General features: G+C 39.8%; 1 protein-coding gene across 1 annotated transcript in view; it reads right to left on the bottom strand.

Moving 5' to 3' along the window:
- TENM2 (teneurin transmembrane protein 2) overlaps window positions 1-10,639 on the bottom strand; it is a 1,386,931-nt gene that overhangs the window by 1,358,997 nt on the left and 17,295 nt on the right. The window lies entirely within an intron of this gene.

Below are 10,639 nucleotides of genomic sequence, written 5' to 3'. Positions count from 1 at the left end.
AATCATTCCGTGTTGGAATTGGGAATAAAGACAGTCCTCTCACCATCCTTCTAAAGTGGAATTTGCCAACTGCTGGCCCACAGGTTATCCCCAGAAGGGATTATATAGGCTGCAGTGGTAGCTAAATAGTGTTTTACATTTGAATTAATTGCCAATGTTTAAAAATCATTAGATTTCACTGCTTCTCTCAAAAAATCTGGCAACTCTCGAGCTGCGTTCCCACATGGCGACCATCTGCTGGGGCTGAGTCGGGGCTGCTCACACTCACAGGGGCGTGCAGTATCAAGTGCCCCCTCTCCCCACCCCTCCCCGGTGTTTGCTCTTCAGTATGGCTCACTGTCACCACTCGAATAGTTCTTTACAGCTGGGACACTTCACCCAGGTTTACTTTACCCAGACTGATAAATACATAATAGTAAGCGTGGCTTGGACACCAACCAATAGGAATTATTACAGGCCCTTTCACAACCTACGAGAGGGGTTCCTGGGCTCCCTGCTATATTATCAACCCCTTGGTTGTAGGACTGTTCCCAGAGAGAGTAGGAGATCACCCAGGGCACCTGGGGCAGTTTGGGGGTACCTGGGGAGTTTGAGGCGGCAGATATCTTCCAACTGATGTGGGAGTGACTGTAGTTAGTGCTGAATACCAGCTTTGCCTTAGGCATTTAAATTTGTGATCCTAGCTCTAAAGTTAAGTTCTCTGCCCTCAGCAGATATAAACGGACCGAGCTAGAGGGTACCACTCCCAAGATGAAAACTGTTCCAGACCTTCTGCATTCAGTATTCCCTGTTATTACAACTTCACCCAGGTTTTTTTTTTTTTTTTTTTTTAAAGGCAGTTTCTCAGAGAAAATGTTAAATGGCACATGAAAGACTTCAAATAGAATCAGTCCTATGAGCAGGGAAAAACATGCTTATTGATAGAGAATCTGGAGCAACATAATCTTTATATTTCTGTCTTCCATTTGAATTTCATGCGGCGTTTAATTCATGAATTGCCACCCTTGATTATGTTTTAAAGTATTAAAGGACTTTCTGTACATTATAACCGCAACCTTCAGAATCTAGTAAGAAGCTTCATACATAGTCCATATCGACATTTCTCAATATTTGCATTACTGATATTTTAGACCAGATACATTTGTTTGTTTGTTTGTTTGTTTGGTGATGAAGTCTTACTCTGTCGCCAGGCTGGAGTGCAGTGGCTTGATCTCAGCTCACTGCAACCACCACCTCCCGGGTTCAAGCGATTCCCCTGCCTCAGCCTCCCAAGTAGCTGGGATTACAGGCACACGCCGCCATGCCCCGCTAATTTTTTGTATTTTAGTAGAGATGGGGTTTCACTGTGTTAGCCAGGATGGTCTTGATCTCCTGACCTTGTGATCCACCCACCTCAGCCTCCCAAAGTGCTGGGATTACAGGTGGATAGACCAGATACTTTTTTACTGGAGGTGAGCCGGGGCCGTCCTGTGCATTGTAACATGTTTGCAGCATCCCTGGTCTCGACCTTGTTGATGCCAACAAGAATCCTCAGTTGTGACAACCAAGAATTGCCAAATGTCTCCTGGAAAGCAAATGATTCTCAAGGAAGAGCCACTTAATTATGTATCCCACAACTCAGAAGATTCATGTGGCCAATAATGGTCCTGTTTACAGTCCAAGTGTAATATCATAATATAGCAATAGGAACATAATGATGACTAATTTTTATATTACTACTATTAACAACAGCAATTTGACAATTTGTGACTTAGTCTAAACTGACATTTTAATTCCCTTTTTTCTTTTGGGAAGATTTGAAAAAGGATAGTTTTAGATAGTCATTTGGTTTCTCCAAACTTTTTGTTTTTGTTTTTTGGGGGTGTAAGACAAAGTACATACAGCTTTGCTTTATGTTCCCCCATCTTATTAAAGTCCTAACTAACTTTTATATTTTGGGGAACATTTGGTATGATTTCAAGGTCTTTCCTCAAGAATACTTACTGTGACTGATTTTGAAAACACACATGTGCTTAATTAAGTACTTTGTCTGCAAATACCAGACTAGAAAAAAGGATTAGAGAAGTTATGTTTTTTTCCACAGCCAAAGGTTGCTTATAGCTTTAATCCTTACAATTTTATTTGAGTTCTTCAGAGCTAAGGATTCTTGTGCCTGATTTGCAGAGGCAGTCTGTGAAATAGTTTTTCTTACTCTCTGTTCGGGGTGTTTTCCATAACATTGCAATAAACTACTACTCAAATAATTGACAGGGAACATTGCTAAACTCTGAAAGTGCTTTCGAAACCAGCAAAAATGATTACATTAAGTCCAGTGTTGTTTTAATATTTAATAAAACCAGCATTCACCTAGTTAAGAGCTTTTATAGCTGCACTTGTCTCCCTTCTCCCATCACCTGCCTGTAATAAGCTCTGTAGAATCAGCCTCAGGAATGGCTTTGAAATCCTTTCCTCCTCCTCACCTACCCTTCAACATTTGTGTGGACACTCATTTTGTCTCCCCTCATTTATTGCAGTGGCCTCCAATTAGAGTCCGGCTTTCTCAAATCATTCACCATTTTCATGCCACAATTATGGTGTGTGAACTGAAATCCGACTTTATGTCTTTACCTAAAAACTTCCAATCATTTTCCATTGCTAACAAGACAAAACTCAAATTCTATATGATATATACATATGTGTCATCCCCAGTAAAGTTCCCAAGCATCTTTCCACCCACAGGTTCTGCCAGTTCCCACTATGCACCAATTCTTAAGCTCACAGGCTACTGACAAAGGAGCCCACTCCATTCTTTCCCATTTTTGTGTCCGCTTGGTTTGTGACACCCTCTGCTATGCTACCTAGAAATGTTCTACTACTTCTGGCTGAGTGCAGTGGCTCATGCCTGTAATCCCAGCACTTTGGGAGGCAGAAGTGGGCGGATTACCTGAGGCCAGGAGTTCGAGACCAGCCTGGGCAACATGGCGAAACCCTGTCTCTACTAAAAATTAGTTGGGTGTGGTGGTGGGACACTGTAAGCACAGCTACTTGGGAGGCTGGGGCAGGAGAATCTCTCGACCCCAGAGGCAGAGGTTGCAGTGAGCTGAGATAGCGCCACTGCACTCCAGCCTGGGTGACAGAGTGAGACACTGTCTAAGAAAAAAAAAAAAAGAAGAAAAGAAAGAGAGAGAAAGAGAAAGAAAGAAAGAAAGAAAGAAAGAAAGAAAGAAAGAAAGAAAGAAAGAAAGAAATGTTCTACTACTTCTTCTAAACCCTTCTGCAGTATCCCCATTCCTCTATGTTCTACTCTCTTCTGGGAAACTGAGCCTCTTCGTCCCAGCTTTTCTAAATCTTCTAGAGTTGCATTTTATAATGTGGTCTTAGAATGATTGATTTTAACATGTGTCTCCTACACTAGAGACTGTGAGTCTCTACAAGACAAAGAACTGTGTGTGATTATTTTTTAATACGTATACCCTTCAATTGGTAAAGGTCTATCACATAGAAAGGCAGTTTTTAAAATATTTATTTCATTTACTATAAAAGGGTCTATCACATTGAATGTAGATATTTACTGAGTAAATGCCTTATTTGAAAACTTATAGTCTATTTAAATAGTTTCTTCAACAAATATTCACTGATTGTTTTCAGTGCTGAAGCTCCTATTCCAGGTAATTAACATATATTCATAGATATAGAAAATAATGGTATCAATAAACTTCCATAAGAGTTTATAAATGAGAGAGATTTCTTTGAATTAGAGAGGTTACTTTTCAGTGAGTTTTTTAATTCAGGCAGACCTAAATTAGATACTATTATATAAAATATACAACACTACACAGTGCCTAGCACTTATAAAAAGCTAAATATAGTTTGGTTAACATTATTATTATTATTATTGATAAGAGAGGAAATATCTCAAATTGAAAACATCCAGATAATGTGAGAAAACAAAGAAGTGCAATTTAGAAAACCTATCATCTCTAACCAAAATACTTTTCTACAGTTATATTTATTTTTTAATTTCATAACTGTATTTGTTGAGTCCAGTTAAACAAGAAAAATGCATAAATAGAATCAGCTAGAGTGAAATGTGCCAAGTATGAAAATATGGACCTGCCACTATCCCTGAAATTCTAAGATTTCCACTTAATATGTAAAAATGTAAATGAAGCTAAGAAATAAAAGTAAGTTATGAAATAAAAGTAAGTTATGAAATAAAAGTAAGTTATGAAATAAAAGTAAGTTATGAAATAAAAGATTGATTTTTTTTTTTTTGAGACAAGGTCTCACTCTGTTGCCCAGGCTAGAGTGCAGTGGCGTGATCTCGGCTTACTGCAAACTCCACCTCCTGGGTTCACACCATTCTCCTGCTTCAGCCTCCCGAGTAGCTGGGACTACAGGCGCCCGCCACCACGCCCAGCTAATTTTTTTGTATTTTTAGTAGAGATGGGGTTTCACCATGTCAGCCAGGATGCTCTTGATCTCCTGACTTCATGATCTGCCCGCCTTGGCCTCCTAGAGTGCTGGGATTACAGGCGTGAGCCACCATGCCTGACCAAAAGATTGATTTTTAAATGGTATATTTCTTCTTTCTTTCCCCTTCCTTCCTTCCTTCCTTCCTTCCTTCCTCCTTCCTTTTCTTTCCTTCCCTCCCTTCCCTCCCTCCCTCCCTTTCTCTCTTCCTTCCTTCCTCCCTTCCTCTTCCTTCCTTCCTCCCTCCCTCTTCCTTCCTTCCTCCCTTTCTCTTCCTTCCTTCCTTCCTCCCTTCCTCCCTTTCCTTCCTTCCTTCCTTCCTTCCTTCCTTCCTTCCTTCCTTCCTTTCCTTCCTTCCTTCTCTTTTTTTAGGGATAGGGTATTGCTTTGTTGCCCAAGCTGGTCTTGTACTCCTGGCTTCAAGGGATCCTCCCACCTCAGTCTACCAAAGTGCTGGGATTACAGGCATGAACCACTGTACCCAGCTTTTAAATGGTATATTTCTTTATGGCATAGGTAGCACCCTTCTATTTATAATAACATCTGATTCATTAGATAGACAGTATAATTAACCACATATCTGAGTGTCTTTTAAGCAAAGAATAGTGGTCCTCATTTAAGATGGAGCATAAATAGCATACTGTCTCTTTCTGTAGCTGAATGTTTCATTTTACGCCACATTGTGGTGAAAAAGTTTGTGTAATAGTGATTTATTATGAGATCATATTTATTCAGGTAAATTATATTGCCTACGGACAATCCAAGGTCTTTGATTGTTTTTTTTGTTTGTTTGTTTTGTTTTTTTTTTGAGGCACGGTGGCTCATGCTTGTAATCCTAGCACTTTGGGAGACTGAAGTGGGTGGATCACCTGAGATCAGGAGTTCAAGACCAGCCTGCCCAACATGGCAAAACCTCTTCTCTACTAAAAATACAAAACATTAGCTGGGTGTGGTGGTGCACGCCTATAATTCCAGCTACTCAGGAGGCTGAGGCACAAGAATCGCTTGGACACAGCGGGCAGAGGTTGCAGTAAGCCAAGATCGTACCACTGCACTCCAGTCTTAGAGACAGGGTGAGACTCCATCTAAAAAATAAATAAATAAATAAAACATACATTTGACAAATTTTTGCTCAAAACATTTAGTCAAAACAGACAAATAAAGGATATAGTTGTATTTGTTTTCATATTTGTTGACATTCGAAGTGTGCTGTCCAATAAATTAGCCATTAGCCACTTGTAGCTTTTGATCACTCAAAATGAGACTAGTCTAAATTGAAGTGTGCGCTGGGATCTCAAAGACATAGTATAACAAATATTATAAAATCTGTAATATACATAAAATAGATCATATAACTACATATGATTACTTGTTGGAATGACATTTTGGATACATTGAATGAAATGTTAAAATTAATTCTACCTTTAAAAATGTGGCTATTAGAGAATTTTAAATTATATATATGAATCATATGAATCATCTTTTATTTCTCTTAAAACAAGGTTGGTTTCGACGCTTTGTTCCTACAATAATTCATACCATTGCTGTCCATTTTTACTGTGTTAAATATTACTGAAAAAGAATTAAGAGATCAACTGCTCCAGCAACCAAATTTTGCAAATGAGAAAACAGAGGTTCAGAGACATTTTTGCGTAGGGTCAAGAGACTGACTAATTTGAGACACAGCAGAACTCAAGTATATAGCTCTAGATTTCCAATTTTGAAATAAGTTACTGGCAAAGTAGTGGATATCAATGGACAGTTGTTAGTACAACAAACGGATAAATACTGTCTTCATGCTGTGCTGCATTCATCTTTTTCTATGAGATTTTGACATGAATCTTCTTTGTGTGCATTGGGGAGAAAGGCAAAGCAATTGTGTTCAATAACAATAGTGGTAAAGTTAGCTTCATAAAACACCTAATACATTCCAATATGGAGCCTCTCATAGTAAGAGATATGACTGATGGAAGGAACACATTAAAATATCTCTGACCGTCCCAATACTCCAGTGACTTTGTTTACAAAGTAGGAAGAATGAGACTGTGTCGATGAATGAAAAATAAAACCTACATTTCTTGGGAAGGAGGCATCTATCTTTTTATACTTGTAAATGCTGACGAGCATAGTTTAAGGAGGGCTAATGTCACCCATTCATCTTAATTAAAGAGTTAATTGCTCGTGTATCCTGATTCGGTCGAGCCTGAGATCGTGGGAAGCCCTTGCCTCTATGTATTTTATTGACCAGTGTAATGACATCATCAGTAAGTCTCAGGATTTATTCATGCTTCAGCCTATCCTCATAATGTTAATAGCCTTGTACATGATAAAACTTTCAACAGAAGAGTCCTTGTGCCTGGCACGGAATACAAAGAGGACAGTGGCAGACGTTGCTAAATGTCTCGCCTCAGCTGTCATTGAAGCATTCCTTCAAAGTCTAGAGTCACAAAAATAGTAAAAAGTAATTTCAAATGCTAGTTTTCAGAAAATGTTTGTGTGCGGAATCATGTAGCAAGTTTTTATGACACAGTAAATATTTGAACGTTAGCAATGATCATTGAATCTTACCTAACCAGATAAGCATGTGTTACAGCGAGAATGAGAGTCTACTGTTAGTGTGTTCAAAACAAGTGTCTTAGAAATAGAGTTGGCTGGGCGGGCACGGTGGCTCACGCTGGAAATCCCAGCACTTTGGGAGGCCGAGGCAGGTGGATAACCTGAGGTCAGGAGTTCAAGAGCAGCCTGACCAATATGGTGAAACTCCGTCTCTACTAAAAATACAAAAATTAGCCAGGTGTGCTGGCCCGCAACTGTAATCCCAGCTACTTGGGAGGCTGAGACAGGAGAATTGCTTGAACCTGGGAGGCGGAGGTTGCAGTGAGCCAAGATCGTGCCAATGCACTACAGCCTAGGCAACAAAGTGAGACTGTCTGGAAAAAAAAAAAAAAAAAAGAAAGAAAAAAGAAATAGAGTTGGCTAAGGAGAATGTCTTTAAAACACACACACACAGATTCAAAAAAAATTGAGACCGAATAATTTAGCCATGAATTAGATGAAGGGATTCCTAAAAAGAAAGGTTTTCAACCATTAAAATAGAATATTCCTCAAAGTTCTCTACCATTTTCTCAGAAATAATGTGTTTAGGTGAACTAAAAGGCTATAGAAAATACATGACTAATTTTGCACTAACACCCTGTGCTAATACATTTTAAAAAATGAAAAAAAGAGGCAAAAATCAAGGAACAGCAGGGAAAAAGTACTATCTTGAGGGCATATAGAGCAGAAACACGGAAATGATGTTCAGAGTTAATGGGCCTTTTTGTGTCTCTTTTCACATGGAGCTACAAGCGGTTCTAGTTAAAGTTAATTAAAGTTAGCGCCCTGCTTCTGCAAACAAAACTGGCTCAAGAATCATCCCAAATTTGAGTTGCTGATTACATATTAAATATCATGTTACAGCCAAGGTAAGTATACTGTGGTTATAAAAGGTACAAAGACAGAAGGTGAGAAGGTGGAAGTTAAATATACATCATTGTCCTACATAGAAAAGTGTCATGTTCTCTTGTAGGCTGAGGCATCACAATAGCCTTGTGACCTTGGGCGGGTCACTTCCCTTGTCTGTTTCTCAGTTTGCACATTTGTAAAATAGTAACAGGTATAGTACTTCTCCCACAAAGTTATTGTGAAGGCTACATGAGTTAGTGAACTCAAAATACTGCCTAGCAGGTGGTAAGCATCATATATATCACATATATGTAAACCATAATCATTATTCTTTTCTTTTTTCTTTTTTGAGATGGAGTCTCACTCTGTCACTCAGGCTGGAGTGCAGTGGCGGGATCTTGGCTCACTGCAACCTCTGCCTCCCGGGTTCAAGGGATTCTCCTGCCTCAGCCTCCCAAGTAGCTGGGATTACAGGCGCCCACCACCACACCTGGCTAATTTTCGTATTTTTAGTAGAGACGGGGTTTCACCATGTTGGCCAGGCTGATCTCAAACTCCTGACCTAAGGTGACCTGCCCGCCTTGGCCTCCCAAACTGCTGGGATTACAGGAGTGAACCACCACACCTGGCCCATAATCATTATTCTTATGAGTAATTTTGAGTCTGTCCTTTCAGAGGGACACTTTAATATAGAATTTGGCTTGTAGTCTTACAGATTTCATTTTTCCATTGTCTTTTTAAAGTTTTTTTTTATATATGAGGAAAAATAATTTTGCTATAATTCTATCGAATAGCATACACATGCACACAAACACCCATGCAGACACACATACAGGCAGCATTGTGTTGCAGTTAAGGTTGAGGACTAGGAAGTAAAACAAACGTGGACTCTACCAGTTTCTGCCTCTGTAGGTTTGTTACCTTGGGAAACTAGCCTAACATTCTAAGCTCGAGGTTTCTTTTCTTCTTCTTTTTTTTTTTTTTTCTTTGAAGATGGAGTCTCACTCTGTTGCCTAGGCTGGAGTACAGTGGCTCGATCTCGGCTCACTGCAACCTCTGCCTCCCAGGTTCAAGCGATTCTCCAGCCTCAGCCTCCCAAGTAGCTGGGATTATATGTGTGCGCCACCACGCATGGCTAATTTTTTTTGTATTTTTAGTAGAGATGGAGTTTCATCATGTTGGTCAGGCTGGTCTCGAATTTCTGACCTCAAATGATACGCTCACCTTAGCCTCCCAAAGTGCCAGGATTACAAGTGTGAGCCACCTCGTGCGGCCTCTGGGTTTCTTTTTCTATCAAACGAAGATAAAAATAAGATACTCATACAGTAGTTGTGAAGATTAAAGAATATAATGGCTGTGAAATCTTAACATAGTATCTGGCACCTAAGAAAATAATGATAGCATTTTCTACTTTTCTTCTTTAAATTATGACAAGGAAGACGATGATGTATATGAAAAGAGGAAACATCAAGAAAGGCATATTCTTGAACATTCATGGTGGTTGTCTCTGAGGGTGAGATAATGAGTCTTTTTTTTTTTCTCTTTTTTATCCCTACCTTTCTTGTTTCTCTGCGTTGCTCATTTTTCTACGGTGAACATGGTGGGGATAAGGGATAAAAGTGTTAGAAACCAAGTGTTACAGTTCAGAGGAAAGTGAGCCTATTTCCAGCTGTGGGTGATTAACTGAAAGCTACTAGATAGGTAGGACTTCTCTAGGTGGAAATGGAGGGACATGATTGCAGATAAAGGGGATGGGGCAAAGTTTCAAAGCAGAAACACTGTCTGTAACACAGGAAAGTGAGCAGGCCTGATGCGCTGCACTTGAAGGTCCGTAGAGGGATAAAAGATGAGGTTGAAGAATTGCATAAGAATTTAAAAACTCAAGATTTATTCTTTAGTTAGTAAATGGCCACCTAAGTGGTTGAGAAATGGGACTATGGAGTCCCAAATTAAACAGTGCTTACCTTGTAAAATAGCATGAAAGGCAGAAATCAAAGATAGGTGAAATTACCCACAAAAAACATTTAAATCTCTCATAATCTACAGAATGGGGAAGATGTATCTCATGTGATTATTATATATACAAACCTGCAGAAGAATTTTTTTTTTTTTTTTTTTTTTTTAGGCGGAATCTCTCTCTCTTGCCCAGGCTGGAGTGCAGTGGCATGATCTCAGCTCACTGCAACCTCCACCTCCCAGGTTCAAATGATTCTCCTGCTTCAGCCTCCCGAGTAGCTGGGATTACAGGCGCATGCCACCACGCCTGGCTAATTTTTGTACTTTTAGTAGAGACAGGGTTTTACCATGTTCGCCAGGCTCGTCTCGAACTCCTGACCTCAGGTGATCCACCTGCCTTGGCCTCCCAAAGTGCTGGGATTACAAAAATACAAAAATTAGCCAGGCCTGGTAGCGTGCACCTCTAGTCCCAGCTACTCTGGAGGCTGAGGCGAGAGAATCACCTGAACCCAGGAAGCAGACGTTGCAGTGAGCTGAGATCGAGCCACTGCACTCCAGCCTGGGTGACAAGGCGAGACTCTGTCTCAAAAAAAATAAATAAATAAATAAAAAAGAAAGAAAGAAAAAGAAACCAAGGACAGAGATTGAATGATAGAACTCATGACTGAATAAATGATTTCATGATAGGCTACAGGATGGCTTCGGGACTTAGGAAAAAAATGAGATCCATTGACATATATTAGAAAATGTAGTCAAGCATTGCTTTGGCCGGTGACTGGCCTGGGAT

The sequence above is a fragment of the Hylobates moloch genome, unplaced genomic scaffold (genome assembly GCF_009828535.3).
Source record: "Hylobates moloch isolate HMO894 unplaced genomic scaffold, HMol_V3 SCAFFOLD_6, whole genome shotgun sequence".
NCBI lineage: Eukaryota > Metazoa > Chordata > Mammalia > Primates > Hylobatidae > Hylobates > Hylobates moloch.
Note: the sequence above shows the minus strand (reverse complement) of the source record. Positions and strands in the feature narration are given on the sequence as shown.